Source organism: Eubalaena glacialis, chromosome 5 (genome assembly GCF_028564815.1).
Source record: "Eubalaena glacialis isolate mEubGla1 chromosome 5, mEubGla1.1.hap2.+ XY, whole genome shotgun sequence".
In the NCBI taxonomy this organism is placed as follows: domain Eukaryota; kingdom Metazoa; phylum Chordata; class Mammalia; order Artiodactyla; family Balaenidae; genus Eubalaena; species Eubalaena glacialis.
The window spans coordinates 138,359,892-138,376,655 of record NC_083720.1 but is presented as its reverse complement, the minus strand read 5'-3'; the positions used below and the strand labels follow the sequence as shown (position 1 = coordinate 138,376,655).

General features: G+C 35.9%; 1 long non-coding RNA gene across 1 annotated transcript in view; it reads left to right on the top strand.

The window, feature by feature from the left end:
- LOC133092404 (uncharacterized) overlaps positions 1-16,518 on the top strand; it is a 106,473-nt gene extending 89,955 nt beyond the window's left edge. Inside the window, exon 3 of the long non-coding RNA XR_009701050.1 lies at positions 16,377-16,518. This is a non-coding gene — a long non-coding RNA (uncharacterized LOC133092404). The remainder of the gene's footprint in view (positions 1-16,376) is intronic.
- The last annotated feature ends 246 nt before the right edge of the window (positions 16,519-16,764 follow it).

The following is a 16,764-nucleotide window of genomic DNA, read 5'->3' as shown; positions in this document are numbered from 1 at the left end:
AAACTTTACAGACAAGCAAAAGCTAAGAGAATTCAGCACCACCAAACCAGCTTGACAACAAATGCTAAAGGAACTTCTCTAGGCAGGAGACACAAGAGAAGGAAAACACCTACAATAACAAACCCAAAACAATTAAGAAAATGGTGATAGGAACATACATATTGATAATTACCTTAAATGTAAATGGAGGCCAAACAACACACTACTTAATAACCAAGAGATCACTGAAGAAACCAAAGAGGAAATCAAGAAATACCTAGAAACAAATGACATTGAAAACACAACGACTCAAAACCTATGGGATGCAGGAAAAACAGTTCAAAGACGGAAGTTTATAGCTATACAAGGCTACCTTAAGAAACAAGAAACTTCTCAAATAAACAACCTAACCTTACACCTAAAACAATTAGAGAAAGAAGAACTAAAAAAACCCAAAGTTAGCAGAAGGAAAGAAATCATAAAGATCAGATCAGAAATAAATGAAAAAGAAATGAAGGAAACAATAGCAAAGATCAATAAAACTAAAACCTGGTTCTTCGAGAAGATAAACAAAATTGATAATCCATTAGCCAGACTTATCAAGAAAAAAAGGGAGAAGACTCAAATCAATAGAATTAGAAATGAAAAAGGAGAAGTAACAACTGACACTGCAGAAATACAAAGGGTCATGAGAGATTACTACAAGCAACTATATGCCAATAAAATGGACAACCTGGAAGAAATGGACAAATTCTTAGAGATGCACAACTTTCCAAGACTGAACCAGGAAGAAATAGAAAATATGAACAGACCAATCACAAGTACTGATATTGAAACTGTGATTAAAAATCTTCCAACAAAAACAAAAGCCCAGCACCAGATGGCATCACAGGCGAATTCTATCAAACATTTAGAGAAGAGCTAACAGCTATCCTTCTCAAATTCTTCCAAAATATAGCAGAGGGAGGAACATTCCCAAACACATTCTACGAGGCCACCATCACTCTCATGCCAAAAGCAGACAAAGATGTCACAAAGAAAGAAAACTACAGGCCAATATCACTGATGAACATAGATGCAAAAATCCTCAACAAAATACTAGCAAACAGAATCCAACAGCACATTAAAAGGATCATATACCATTATCAAGTGGGGTTTATCCCAGGAATGCAAGGATTCTTCAGTATATGCAAATCAATCAATGTGATACACCATATTAACAAATTGAAGGATAAAAACCATATGATCATCTCAATAGATGCAGAGAAAGCTTTCAACAAAATTAAACACCCGTTTATGATAAAAACCCTCCAGAAAGTAGGCATAGAGGGAACTTTCCTCAACATAATAAAGGCCATACATGACAAACCCACAGCCAACATTGTCCTCAATGGTGAAAAACTGAAACCATTTCCACTAAGATCAGGAACAAGACAAGGTTGCCCACTATCACCACTATTATTCAACATAGTTTCGGAAGTTTTAGCTACAGCAATCAGAGAAGCAAAAGAAATAAAAGGAACCCAAATTGGAAAAGAAGGAGTAAAGCTGTCACTGTTTGCAGATGACATGATACTATAGAAAGAGAATCGTAAAGATACTACCAGAAAACTACTAGAGCTAGTCAATGAACTTGGTAAAGTAGCAGGATACAAAATTAAGGCACAGAAATCTCTTGCATTCCTACACACTAATGATGAAAAATCTGAAAGTGAAATTAAGAAAACACTCCCATTTACCATTGCAACAAAAAGAATTAAATACCTAGGAATAAACCTACCTAAGGTGACAAAACACCTGTATGCAGAAAATTATAAGACACTGATGAAAGAAATTAAAGATGATACAAATAGGTGGAGAGATATACCATGTTCTTGGATTGGAAGAATCAACATTGTGAAAATGACTCCACTGCCCAAAGCAATCTACAGATTCAACGCAATCCCTATCAAACTACCACTGGCATTTATCACAGAACTAGAACAAGAAATTTCACAATTTGTATGGAAACACAAAAGACCCTGAATAGCCAAAGCAATCTTGAGAAAGAAAAATGGAGCTGGAGGAATCAGGCTCCCTGACTTCAGACTATACTACAAAGCTATAGTAATCAAGACAGTATGGTACTGGCACAAAAACAGAAATATAGATCAATGGAACAGGATAGAAAGCCCAGAGATAAACCCCTGCACATATGGTCACCTTATCTTTGACAAAGGAGGCAAGAATATACAGTGGAGAAAAGACAGCCTCTTCAATAAGTGGTGCTGGGGAAACTGGACAGCTACATGTAAAAGAATGAAATTAGAACACTCCCTAACACCATACACAAAAATAAACTCAAAATGGATTAGAGACCTAAATGTAAGGCCAGACACCATCAAACTCTTAGAGGAAAACATAGGCAGAACCCTCTGTGACATAAATCACAGCAAGATCCTTTTTGACCCACCTCCTAGAGAAATGGAAATAAAAACAATAATAAACAAATGGGACCTAATGAAACTTAAAAGCTTTTGCACAGCAAAGGAAACCATAAAAAAGACGAAAAGACAAGTCTCAGAATGGGAGAAAATATTTGCAAATGAAGCAACTGATAAAGGATTAATCTCCAAAATTTACAATCAACTCATGCAGCTCAATACCAAAAGCAGAAACAACCCAATCCAAAAATGGGCAGAAGATCTAAATAGACATTTCTCCAAAGAAGATATACAGATTGCCAACAAACACATGAAAGAATTCTCAACATCATTAATCATTAGAGAAATGCAAATCAAAACTACAGTGAGGTATCATCTCACACTGGTCAGAATGGCCATCACCAAAAAATCTATGAACAGTAAGTGCTAGAGAGGGTGTGGAGAAAAGGGAACCCTCTTGCACTGTTGGTGGGAATGTACATTGGATACAGCCACTATGGAGAACAGTATGGAGGTTCTTTAAAAAACTAAAAATAGAACTACCATATGACCCAGCAATCCCACTACTGGGCATATCCCCAGAGAAAACCATACTTCAAAAAGAGTCATGTACCAAAATGTTCATTGCAGCTCTCTTTACAATAGCCAGGACATGGAAGCAACCTAAGTGTCCATCAACAGATGAATGGATAAAGAAGATGTTGCACATATATACAATGGAATATTACTCAGCCATAAAAAGGAATGAAACTGATTTATTTGTAGTGAGGTGGATGGACCTAGAGACTGTCATACAGAGTGAAGTAAGTCAGAAAGAGAAAAACAAATACTGTATGCTAACACATATATATGGAATCTAAAAAAAAAAAAAGGTCAGAAGAACCTAGGGGCAAGACAGGAATAAAGATGCAGACCTACTAGAGAATGGACTTCAGGATACGGGGAGGGGGAAGGGTAAGCTGGGACAAAGTGAGAGTGGAATGGACATATATACACTACCAAACGTAAAATAGCTAGTGGGAAGCAGCCGCATAGCACAGAGAGATCAGCTCGGTGCTTTGTGACCACCTAGAGGAGTGGGACAGGGAGGATGCGAGGGAGGGAGATGTAAGAGGGAAGAGATATGGGGACACATGTATATGTATAAATGATTCACTTTGTTATAAGCAGAAACTGACACACCATTGTACAGCAATTATACTCCAATAAAGGTGTTTTTTTTTAAAAAAAAGAATCAAAAAGGAAAATGAATAAAAATAATGCTAATTTGCTAAAGTCCTGATGGTATGCATTGTAGGTTCAGAGATTTTATCAACCATATAATTTAGAGACAAAGCTATTATTCTGAATATACATCAGAGTACACTTAGCATGACCACCTTACCATCATCAAAATACAACAGACTATAAATGGTACAAATTGCAAAATGCTATGTACTATAGAAATGCCATAAGAAGTTCTCAAAATCTACCCCACACTCCATGATTAAATTTAAACTATATAGAGAACCGGCACAAGGTGGAAGCCATATTGCATCTTGTGGATTATTAACAGGAATGATATGAGTGTTACAGGGAATGCTACAAGCTCAGGAGGTGGAGAAAAGATGGTGGAGTAGAAGGCCCTGCCCCTCAGTGGGTCAAGACACAGCTCCACCTGCAAGGAAGCCTGCAGAAGCCTCTTAGAATGGCCTCATCCAACAGGGGGGAGACAGCAGAAGCAAAAAGAACTAAACCCTGTGGCCTGCAGAACAGAAACTGCAATGACAGAAACTTAGACAAAATGAAATGGCAGAGGAATATGTCCCAGACTAAAGAACAAGATAAAACCCCAGAAGAACAACTATGTGAAGTTAAGTTCAGACAGATAGGCAATCTACCAGAAAAAGAATTCACAGCAATGATAGTAAAGACAATCCATGATCATGGAAAAAGGAGGCACAGACCGAGAGATACAAGAAATGTTTAATAAATAGCTAGAAGATCTAAAGAACAAACAGAGATGAACAATATAATAAATGAAAAATATACTAGAAGGAATAAATAGCAGAATAAATGAAGCAGAAGAACGAATAAGTGAGCTAGAAGACAGAAGGTGGAAATCACTACCACAGAACAGAATAAAGAAAAAATAATGAAAAGAAATGAGTACAGTCTAAGAGACTTCTAGGACAACATTAAATGCACCAGCATTAACATTATAGGGGTCCCCAGAAGGAGAAGAAGAGAGAAAGCACCTGAGAAAAGATTTGAAGAGATAATAGCTGAAAACTAACCTAACATGGGAGAGGAAACAGTCACCCAGGTCCAGGAAGTGCAGAGTCCCAGGCAGAATAAACCCAAGGAGGAACACACTGAGTCACATAGTAATGAATTTGACAAAAATTAAAGAAAAACAAATTATTAAAAGTAACAGATGACATACATAGGAACTGCCATAAAGTTATCAACTGATTTCTCAGCAGAAACGCTGCAGACGAGAAAGGAATAGCATGATATATTTGCAGTGATGAAAGGGATAAACCTACAACCAAGAATACTCTACCCAGTAAGGATCTCATTCAGAGATCCTTGACAGAGGATCCTTTGACAGAGAAACCAAAAGCTTTACAGACAAGCAAAAGTTAAAAGAATTCAGCACCACCACAGCAGCTTTACAACAAATGCTAAAGTAACTTCTCTAGGCAGAAAAAAAGGCCACAATTAGAAACTAGAAAATTACAAATGGAAAAGCTCACCCATGATGGCAAACATAAAGTAAAGGTAGGAAATCATCTGCACACAAATATGATATCAAAACCAGAAATCATGAGAAAGGCAAAGTAGAGGTGCAGGATATTGGAAATGCATTTGAAATTAAAAAAACAGCAACTAAAAACAATCTTGTTTATCTATAGACTGCTATATCAAAACCTCATCATAACCGCAATCCAAAAACCTTCAATAGATACACACACACACACACACACACACATAAAAAAGGAATCCAAGCACAAAATTAAAGTTAGTCAACAAATCACAAGAGAAGAGAACGAAAGAGGAAAGTGAGAAAAAAAGACCTACAAAAACAAATCTAAAACAATTAACAAAACTGCAATAAGGGGCTTCCCTGGTGGCGCAGTGGTTGAGAATCTGCCTGCCAATGCAGGTGACATGGGTTCGAGCCCTGGTCTGGGAAAATCCCACATGCCGCGGAGCAACTAAGCCCGTGAGCCACAATTACTGAGCCTGCGCATCTGGAGCCTGTGCCCCACAACAAGAGAGGCCGCGATAGTGAGAGGCCCGCGCACCGCGATGAAGAGTGGCCCCCGCTTGCCACAACTAGGGAAAGCCCTTGCACAGAAACGAAGACCCAACACAGCCATAAATAAATAAAGAAAGAAAAAAAAGGAAAAAAAATGCAATAAGAATGTACATATTGATAATTACCTTAAATATAAATGGATTAAATACTCCAACCAAAAGACATAGACTGGCTGAATGGATACAAAAACAAGATCTGTATATATGCTATCTACAGGAGACTTGCTTCAGATCTAGGGACATATACAGAATCAAAGTGAAGGGATGGAAAAAATATTCCATTCAAATGAAAATTTAAGAAAAAAAGCTGGAGTAGCAAAACTGACATCAGACAAAATAGATAAAATAGATTTTAAAATAAAGACTGTTACAAGAGACAAGGAAGGACACTACATAAATTAAGAGCTCAATCCAAGAAGAAGGCAAAATTATACCACATGGACTTAAGTGATATTTATAGAGTATTTCATCTGAAAGCAACAGAATATACATTCTTTTTAAGTGCACATGGAACATTCTCCAAGACTGATCACATGCTGTGCCATAAAATGAGCCTTGACAAATCTAAAAAAACTGACAGAGAAATATGTTGCAGACATAGGAGCAAGGTAAAAACCCACAAGACCAAACAAATGAAGAGGAAATAGGCAAGCTACCTGAAAAAGAATTCAGAGTAATGACAGTACAGAGGATCCAAAATCTTGGAAAAAGAATGGAGAAAATGCAAGAAACTTTTAACAGGGACCTAGAAGAACTAAAGAGCAAACAAACAATGATGAATAACACAATAACTGAAATTTAAAATATGCTGGAAGGAATCAATAGCAGAATAACTGAGGCAGAAGAACGGGTAAGTGACCTGGAAGATAGAATGGTGGAAATAACTGCTGCTGAGCAGAATAAAGAAAAAGGAATGAAAAGAATTGAGGAAAGTCTCAGATACCTCTGGGACAACATTAAACGCACCAACATTCAAATTATAGGGGTCCCAGAAGAAGAAGAGAAAGAGAAAGGGTCTGAGAAAATATTTGAAGAGATTATAGTCAAAAACTTCCCTAACATGGGAAAGGAAATAGTCAAGGCCAGAAAGTGCAGAGAGTCCCATACAAGATTAACCCAAGGAGAAACACATCAAGACACATATTAATCAAACTATCAAAAATTACATACGAAGAAAAAATAGTAAAAGCAGCAAGGGAAAAGCAACAAATGACATACAAGGGAATCCCCATAAGGTTATCAGCTGATCTTTCAGCAGAAACTCTGCAGGCCAGTGGGATATACTTAAAGTGATGAAAGGGGAAAAACCTACAACCAAGATTACTCTACCCAGCAAGGCTCTCATTCAGATATGATGGAGAAATCAAAAGCTTTAGAGACAAGTAAAAACTAAGAATTCAGCACCACCAGACCAGCTTTACAACAAATGCTAAAAGAACTTCTCTAGGCAGGAAACACAAGAGAAGAAAAAGACCTATAAAAACAAACCCAAAACAATTAAAAAAATGGTAATAGGAACATACATATCAATGATTACCTTAAATGTAAATGGATTAAATGCTCCAACCAAAAGAAACAGACTGGCTGAATGGATACAAAAAGAAGACCCGTATATACGTTGTTTACAAGAGACACACTTCAGACCCAGGGACACATACAGAATGAAAGTGAGAGGATGGAAAAAGATATTCCATGCAAATGGAAATCAAAAGAAAGCTGGAGTAGCAATACTTATATCAGACAAAATAGTCTTTAAAATAAAGACTGTCACAAGAGACAAGGAAGGACACTATATAATGGTAAAGGGATCAAGCCAAGAAGATGTAACAGTTGTAAATATTTATGCACCCAACATAGGAGCAACACAATACATAAGGCAAATGCTAACAGCCATAAAAGGGGAAATCGACAGTAACACAATAATAGTGGGAGACTTTAACATTCCATGTACACCAAGGGAGAGATCATCCAGACAGAAAATTAATTAAAAGGAAACACAAGCCTTAAATGACACATTAGACCAGATAGACTTTATTGATATTTATAGGACATTCCATCCCAAAACAACAGAATACACATTCTTCTCAAGTGCTCATGGAACATTCTCCAGGATAGATCACATCTTGGGTCACAAATCAAGCTTCGCTAAATTTAAGAAAATTGAAATCATATCAAGCATCTTTTCCAAACACAACACTATGAGATTAGAAATCAATTACAGGAAAAAAAAAATTGTAAAAAACACAAAATCATGGAGGCTAAACAATATGCTACTAAATAACCAAGTGCTCACTGAAGAAATCAAAGAGAAAATCAAAAAATACCTAGAAACAAATGACAATGAATACACAATGATCCAAAACCTATGGAATGCAGCAAAAGCAGTTCTAAGAGGGAAGTTTATAGCAGTACATTCCTACCTTGAGAAAAAAGAAAAATCTCAAATAACCTAACTTTACACCTAAAGCAACTAGAGAAAGAAGAACAAACAAAATCCAAAGTTAGTAGAAGGAAGTAAATCATGAAGATCAGAGAAGAAATAAATGAAATAGAAATGAAAGAAAAAATAGCAAAGATCAACAAAACTAAAAGCTGGTTCTTTGAGAAGACAAAATAGATAAACCTTTATCCAGACTCATCAAGAAAAAAAGGGAGAAGACTCAAATCAATAAAATTAGAAATGAAAAAGGAGGAGTTACAAATAAAAAAGGATCATAAGAAATTACTACAAGCAGCTATAAGCCAATAAAATGGACAACCTGGAAGAAATGACAAATTCTAAAAGTACCACCTTCCAAGACTGAACCAGGAAGAATTAGAAAATATAAACAGACCTATCACAAGTAATGAAATTGAAACTGTCATTAAAAATCTTCCAACAAACAAAAGTCCAGGGCCAGACGGCTTCACAGGTGAATTCTATCAAACATTTAGAGAAGAGCTAACAGCTATCCTTCTCAAACTCTTCCAAAAAATTACAGAGTGAGGAGCACTCCCAAACTCATTCTACGAGACCACCAGCATCCTGATACCAAAACCAGGCAAAGATGTCACAAAAAAAGAAAATTACAGGCCAATATCACTGATGAATGTAGATGCAAAAATCCTCAACAAAATACTAGCAAACCAAATCCAACAACACATTAAAAAGATAATACACCATGATCAAGTGGGATTTATCCCAATGATGCAAGGATTCTTCAATATACACAAATCAATCAATGTGTTACACCATATTAACAAATTGAAGGATAAAAACCATATGATCATCTCAATAGATGCAGAAAAAGCTTTTGACAAAATTCAAAACTCATTTGTGGGCATAGAGGCAACCTACCTCAACATAAGGCCATATATGACAGCAAACATTATTCTCAATGGTGAAAAACTGAAAGCATTTCCCCTAAAATCAGGAACAAGACAAGGGTGCCCACTCTTGCTACTATTATTGAACATAATTTTGGAAGTCCTACCCACAGCAATCAGAAGAACAAAGAATAAAGGGAATCTAAACTGGCAAAGAAGAAGTAAAACTGTCACTGTTTGCAGATGACATGATACATAGAAAAACTTTAGTAGTTTTAGGGTGGCATCTTGAGCTAATCAATGAATTTAGTAAAGTCACAGGATACAAAATTAATACACAGAAATCACTTGCATTCCTATACACTATCACTGAAAGATCAGAAAGAGAAATTAAGGAAACAATCCCATTTACCACTGCAACAAAAAGAATAAAATACCTTGGAATAAGCCTACCTATGGAGGCAAAATACTTGTACACAGAAAACTATAAGATACTGATAAAAGAAATCAAAGATGACACAAATAGGTGGAGAGACATACCATGTTCTTGGGCTGGAAGAATCAATATTGTGAAAATGACTATTACCCAAAGCAATCTACAGATTCAATGCAATCTCTATGAAAATACCAATGGCATTTTTCACAGAACTAGGACAAAAAATGTTACAATTTGTATGGAAATGCAAAAGAGCTCGAATAGCCAAAGCAATCTGGAGAAACAAAAACAGAGCTGGAGGAATCAGGTTCCATGACTTCAGACTATACTACAAAGCTACAGTAATCAAGAAAGTATGGCACTGGCACCAAAAGAGAAATATAGATCAATGGAACAGGATAGAAAGCCCAGAGATAAACCGATGCAACTATGGTCACCTAATCTACGACAAAGAAGACCAGAATATACAGTGGAGAAAACATAGCCTCTTCAATAATTGGTCCTGGGAAAACTGGATAGCTGCATGTAAAAGTAAGAAATTAGAACACTCCCTAACACCATACACAAAAATAAACTCAAAATGGATTAAAGACCTAAATGTAAGGCCAGACACTATCAAACTCTTAGAGGAAAACATAGGCAGAACACTCTTTGACATAAATCACAGCAAGATATTTTTTGACCCACCTCCTAGAATAATGAGAATAAAAACAAAAATAAACAAATGGGACCTAGTGAAACTTAAAAGCTTTGCACAGAAAAGGAAACCATAAACAAGATGAAAAGACAACCCTCGGAATGGTAGAAAATATTTGAAAATGAAGCAACTGACAAAGGATTAATCTCCAAAATATACAAGCAGCTCATGCAGCTCAATGTTAAAAAAACCAAACAACCCAATCCAAAAATGGGCAGAAGACCTAAACAGACATTTCTCCAAAGAAGACATACAGATGGCCAACAAAGACATTAAAAGATGCTCAACATCACTAACCATTAGAGGAATGCAAATCAAAAGTACAATGAGGTATCACCTCATACTGGTCAGAATGGCCATCATGACAAAATCTACAAACAATAAATGCTGGAGTGGGTGTGAAGAAAAGGGAACCCTCATGCATTGTTGGTGGGAACGTAAATTGATACAGCCACTATGAAGAACAGTATGGAGATTCCTTAATAAACTAAAAGTAGAACTACGATATGCCCCAGCAATCCCACTACTGGGCATATACCCAGAGAAAACCGTAATTCAAAAAGACACATGCACCCCAGTGTTCATTGCAGCACTATTTACAATAGCCAGAACATGAAAGCAACCTAAATGTCCATTAACAGAGGAATGGGTAAAGAAGATGTGGTACATATATACAATGGAACATTACTCAGCCATAAAAAGGAATGAAGTTGGGTCATTTGCAGAGACTTGGAGGAACCTAGAGAGTGTCATACAGAGTGAAGTAAGTCAGAAAGAGAAAAACAAATATCGTATATTAACGCATATATGTGGAATCTGAAAAAATTGGTATAGATGACCTTAGTTAACAAAGCAGAAATAGAGAGACAGAAGTAGAGAACAAATGTATGGATACCAAGGCAGAAGGCATGGGTGGGATGAATTGGGGGATTGGGATTGACATATATACACTGTTGATACTATGTATAAAATAGATAACTAATGAAAACCTACTGTATAGCACAGGGAACTCTACTCAATGCTCTGTGGTGACCTAAATGAGAAGGAAATCCCAAAAAGAGGGGATATATGTATACGTACAGCTGATTCACTTTTCTGTACAGTATAAACTAACACAATATTGTAAATCAATTATACTCCAATAAAACTTTTTAAAAATTAAATTAAAAAAATATTGAAATCATATCAAGCATATTTTCCGACCACAGTGCTATGAGATTAGAAATCAACTATAAGAAAAAAAAACTGTAAAAAAAAGAAAAAAACACAAACATATGGAGTCTAAACAATATGCTACTAAACAACCAATGGATCACTGAAGAAGTCAGTCGAAGAGGAAATTTAAAAATACCTAGAGACAAATAAAAACAAAAGCACATGATCCAAAACCTATGGGACACAGCAAAAGCAGTTCTAAGAGGGAAGATTATAGTAATACAATCTCTCCTCAGGAAACAAGAAAAATCTCAAATAAACAACCTAATCATGCACATAAAGAAACTGAAAAAGAAGAACAAACAGAACTCAAAGGCAGTAGAAGGAAAGATATCAGAAAGATCAGAACAGAATTAAATGAAAGAGATGAAGAAAACAATAGCAACGATCAAGGAAACTAAAAGCTTCTTCTTTGAAAAGATAAACAAAATTGATAAACCTTTAGCCAGGCTGATAAAGAAAAAAAGGGAGAGGGCTCAAGTCAATAAAATTAGAAATGAAAGAGGAGAAGTTACAAGGGACACCACATAAACACAAAGAACCATAAGAGACTAGTAGGAGCAACTATATACCAATAACGTGGACAACCTAGAAGAAATGGACAAATTCTTAGAAACGTACTATCTCCCAAGACGGAAACAGGAAGAAATAGAAAATATGAACAGATCAATCACAAGTACTGAAATTTAAACTGTGATTTTAAAATTCCCAATAAACAAAACTCCAGGACCAGGTGGCTTCACAGGCAAATTCCATCAAATATTTAGAGAAGAGTTAACACCTGTCCTTCTGAAACTATTTCAAAAAATTGCAGAGGAAAGAACACTCCCAAACTCATTCTATGAAGCTACCACTACCCTGATACCAAAAGCATACAAAGATAGTACAAAGAAAATTATAGGCTAATATCACTGATGAATACAGATGCAAAAATCATCAAAAAAATACTAGCAAACCAAATCCAACAATACATTAAAAGGATCATACACCATGATCAAGTGGGATTTATCCCTGGAATGCAAGGATTTTTCAGTATCTGCAAATCAGTCACTGTTGTACACTACATTTAAAAAGTGACAAATAAAAACCACGTGCTCATTTCAATAGATGCAGAAAAAGCTTCTGAAAAAATTCAACAGACATTTATGATAAAAACTCTCCAGAAAGTCAGCATGGAGGGAACATACCTCAACATAATTAAGGCATATATGAAAAACCCACAGCTAACATCATCCTCAACAGTAAAAAGCTGAAAACATTTCTTCTAAGATCTGGAACAAGGCAAGGGTGTCCACTTTCACCGCTTTTTTCAACATAGTTTTGGAAGTCCTAGCCACCAGCAATAAGAGAAGAAGAAGGAATAAAAGGAATCCAAATTGGAAAAGAAGTAAAACTGTCACTGTTTGCAGATGACATGATATATACTATACATAGAAAATCCTAAAGATGCTACCAGAAAACAACAGCTCATCAATGAATTTGGTAAAGGTGCAGGATACAAAATTAACACACAGAAATCAGTTGCATTTCTATACACTAACAAGGAATCATCAGAAACAAAAATTAAGGAAACAACCCAATTTACCATCACATCAAAAAGAATAAAATACCTAGGTATAAACCTACATATGGAGGCAAAAGACCTGTACTCCAAAAACTATAAGATGCTGATGAAAGAAATCAAAGATGGCAGAAATTGATGGAAAGATATACCATGTCCTTGGATTGGAAGAATCAATATTGTCAAAATGACTATACTACCCAAGGCAATCAACAGATTCAATGCAACCCCTATCAAATTACCAATGATGTTTTCCTTCCAACTAAAACTAAAACATTTTAAATTTGTATGGAGACACAAAAGACCTCAAATAGCTAAAGCAATTTTAAGAAAGTAAAGTGGAGATGGAGGAATCAGGCTCCCTGACTTCAGACTATACTACAAAGCTACAGTGATCAAAACAGTATGGTACTGGCACAAAAATAGAGATATAGATCAATGGAAGAGGATAGAAAGCCCAGAGATAAACCCACACACATATGGTCAGCTTATTTTTGATAAAGGAGGCAAGAATATACGACGGAGAAAAGACAGCCTCTTCAATAAGTGGTGCTGAGAAAACTGGACAGCTACATGTAAAATAATGAAGTTAGAACACTCCCTAACACCATACACAAAAATAAACTCAAAATGGATTAAAGACCTAAATGTAAGGCCAGACACTATCAAACTCTTAGAGGAAAACATAGGCAGAACACTCCATGGCATAAGTCACAGCAAGATCCTTTTTGACCCACCTCCTAGAGAAATGGAAATAAAAACACAAATAAACAAATGGGACCTAATGAAACTTAAAAGCTTTTGCACAGCAAAGGAAACCATAAACAAGATGAAAAGACAACTCTCAGAATGGGAGAAAATATTTGTAAATGAAGCAACTGACAAAGGATTAATCTCCAAAATTTACAAGTAGCTCATGCAGCTCGATATCAAAAAAACAAACAACCCAATCCAAAAGTGGGCAGAAGACCTAAATAGACATTTCTCCAAAGAAGGTATACAGATTGCCAATGAACACATGAAAGGATGCACAACATCATTAATCATTAGAGAAATGCAAATCCAAACCACAGTGATATATCACCTCACACCAGTCAGAATGGCCATCATCAAAATGTCTACGAACAATAAATGCTGCAGAGGGTGTGGAGAAAAGGGAACCCTCCTACACTATTGGTGGGAATGTAAATTGGTACAGCTGCTGTGGAGAACAGTATGGAAGTTTCTTTAAAAACTGAAAAGAGCTATCATATGATCCAACAATCTCACTCCTGGGCATATACCCATAGAAAACCATAATTCTAAAATGTATGTTCACCCCAATGTTCATCGCCCCACTATTTACAAGAGCCAAGACATGGAAGCAACCTAAATGTTCTACAGAGGAATGGATAAAGAAGATGTGGTACATATATACAATGGAATATTACTCAGCCATAGAAAAGAATGAAATAATGCCATTTGCAGCAACATGTTTGGACCTGGAGATTATCATAGTTAGACAAAGACTAATATCATATGATATTGGTTATAGGCAGAATCTAAAAAAGAAAGATACAAATGAAATTGTTTACAAAATAGAAACAGACTCACAGACTTAGAGAATGAACTTATGGTTAACAAAGGGGAAAGGTGGTGGGGAGGGATAAATTGGGAGTATAGGATCGACATATACACATTACAATATTTAAAACAGATAATCAACAAGGACCTAGTGTACAGCACAGGGAACACTACTCATTATTATGTAATAACCTAAATGGGAAAAGAATTTTAAAAAATATGTATATGTATAACTGAATCACTTTACTGTACACCTAAAACTAACACAACAGTGTAAATCAACTATACTCCAATATAAAATAAAAATTAAAAAAATAAATAAAACAGCCCTTGACAAAAAAAATAACCTATATAAGGTACTACATAAAGACAAATAATTTAGTGGACTATGAATGTTCTTTAAAATCTGGCATTCTGGTACTCTGATATTAAGTGCTAGATCTACATTGCAATTAAATAATAAAAATAGCTACAGAACTGAGTAGCATCAATATTTCTCAGTTGAAGTCCTAAAAATATCCCATCAATTTATCATATCATTTATCATATCAATTTATCTAATATCAATTAGAATTGGATATCCATGGTTAATATAAACAGATCAAGATATCCATTATGGGTGTGGTCAAGATGGTGGAGTAGGAAGACTCTGAGCTGACCTCCACCCATGGGTACACCAAAATTACAAGTATTTACAGAGCAAGTATCTATGAGAAAGACCTGAAGAGTAGCAGAAAAGATCTATGTAACTAAAGATATAAAGAATCATAAAGTAGGAGAGGTAGAGAATGGGGTACAGTCAAAACCAATACCCCTGGACAGGTGACCCACAAATGAGAGAATAAGCACAATTGCAGAGGTTCTTTCCAAGGAGCAAGGAGTCCAAGTCACACATTGGGCTCCTACACTTAAAGGGTTTATAGTCCCAGAAGACATAAATAAACACCAAAAAAAAAAAAAAGGTTAGGGAATGTTGCAAGTAAAATGAATATAGGATCTCCTGGGCCTTGCAGACATCTATTGGGTGGGCCAAAAAGTGCCTTCGGTTTTTTAAGAAAAAATAAAAGACACATTTTTCATTTTCACCAAGAACTTTACTGAACAACGTATTCACCCTTTTGTTCCACTACCTTCTGCCATTTTTCAGGCAATTCCATAATTCCATCTTCCCAAAACTTTTGATCTTTTTGAGCAAAGAACTGTTCCAGGTGCCTTTGACAGTTTTCCAGGGAATTGAAATTTTTTCCATTAAGAGAATTTTGTAAAGACCAAAATAAATGGAAATCCAAAGGTGCAATGTCTGGTGAATATGGTGGATGAATCAGAACTTCCCAGCCAAGCTGTAACAGTTTTTGCCTAGTCATCAAAGAAACATGCAGTCTTGCATTATCCTGATGGAAGGTTATAGGTTTTCTGTTGACTAATTCTGGATGCTTTTCCTTGAGTGCCACTTTCAGTTGGTCTAATTGGGAGCAGTACTTGTTGGAATTAATCATTTGGTTTTCCAGAAGGAACTCATAATAGAGGGCTCCCTTCCAATTCCACCATATATACAACATAACCTTCTTTGGATGAAGACTGGCCTTTGGTGTGGTTGGTGGTGGTTCATTTCGCTTGCCCCACAATCTCTTCCAGTCCACATTGTTGTACAGCATCCAGTTTTCATCGCCCATCACAATTTGTTTTAAAAACAGAACTTTTAAATTACATTTCAGAACAGAATCACTTGTGGAAATATGGTCAAGATTTTTTTTTGCTTAACTTATGTGGAACCCAAACATCAAAGTAATGAACATAACCAAGCTGGTACAAATGATTTTCAATGCTTGATTTGGACATTTTGAATATGTCAGCTATCTCCTGTGTGATATAACGTTGATTGTTCTGTTATAGTTTTGATTTCATCACTATCAACTTCAACTTGTCTACCCGACCATGGAGCATCATCCAGCGAGAAATCTCCAGCACGAAACTTCGCAAACCACTTTGGACACGTTCAGTCAGTCACAGCACCTTCTCCATACACTGCACAAATCTTTTCATGTTTCAGTTATGTTTTTACCCTTCTTGAAATAATAAAGCATAATATGCTGAAAATGTTGTTTTCTTCCATCTTCAGTAGTAAAATGGCTATACAAAAATTCACCAATTTTGATAAGTCTTTTTTTAAATGCACGCTGATATGACAGCTGTCACATACAATCTAACAAAATAGTTTCAAATGAAGTTAGAGACAACTAAGTGCTACTAGAGCCATTTTACGGAAAAAACCAAATGAACA